At 37.7% G+C, this 974-nt stretch overlaps 1 non-coding gene across 1 annotated transcript; it reads right to left on the bottom strand.

Annotated features, from left to right (window-relative positions):
* Nucleotides 1-489: 489 nt before the first annotated feature.
* On the bottom strand, nt 490-596 carry LOC139850958 (small nucleolar RNA R71). The gene has a single exon (XR_011760330.1). It is a non-coding gene; the product is annotated as a small nucleolar RNA R71 (small nucleolar RNA).
* Nucleotides 597-974: the final 378 nt, after the last annotated feature.

Consider the following 974-nt stretch of genomic DNA (forward strand, 5'->3'; position numbering starts at 1 on the left):
CCATTAATCTTTCCTCCGGAACCACCAATCATTCAAACAGAGATTGTCGAAGAACCAACCATTAAATCAGAATCCTCTAGTGATTCAGATTCAACAAATTTAATCATGGAAAATCTGGAACCTCTAAGTATGGAAGACCGAATGAGAGCTAAACGCACTGGCCAAGGTCACGCAATTACTCAACCAGACATTAATGCGCCAGATTATGAAATCAAAGGACAAATTTTACACATGGTAACTAATCAATGCCAATTTAGTGGTGCGCCAAAGGAAGATCCAAATGAACATCTTCGAACCTTTAATAGGATCTGTACTCTATTTAAAAAAAGAGAAGTTGAGGATGAACAGATATATATCATGTTATTTCCCTGGACTTTAAAGGGAGAAGCCAAAGATTGGTTGGAATCGTTACCTGAAGGGGCGATTGATACATGGGACGTTTTAGTTGAAAAATTTCTTAAACAATTCTTTCCGGCATTTAAAGCCGTAAGACTTCAAGGAGAAATAGTTACGTTCACACAAAAACCAAATGAAACTTTATATGAAGCATGGACAAGATTTGAAAAGTTATTAAGAGGATGTTCGCAACATGGTTTAGACACCTGCCAAATAGTACAAATATTCTACCAAGGATGCGACATCACTACACGAAAAGACATCAATATAGCAGCTGGTGGTTCCATTATGAAGAAAACCGCAACTGACGCTTACAAAATTATTGATAACACTGCTTCCCACTCACATGAGTGGCACCAAGAAAAAGATATCGTTAGATCATCTAAAGCAGCTAGAGCCGATTCTAGCCATGACTTAGATTCCATTTCCGCAAAGATAGATGCTGTCGAGAGACGAATGGAAAAGATGACTAAAGATATCCACTCAATAAGAATTAGTTGTGAGCAGTGTGGAGGACCACATTTAACAAAAGATTGTCTCAGTATTGAACTAACAATGGAACAAAGAGAGAATGTTTC

This window comes from Rutidosis leptorrhynchoides, chromosome 5, assembly GCF_046630445.1.
Source record: "Rutidosis leptorrhynchoides isolate AG116_Rl617_1_P2 chromosome 5, CSIRO_AGI_Rlap_v1, whole genome shotgun sequence".
Classification (NCBI taxonomy): domain Eukaryota; kingdom Viridiplantae; phylum Streptophyta; class Magnoliopsida; order Asterales; family Asteraceae; genus Rutidosis; species Rutidosis leptorrhynchoides.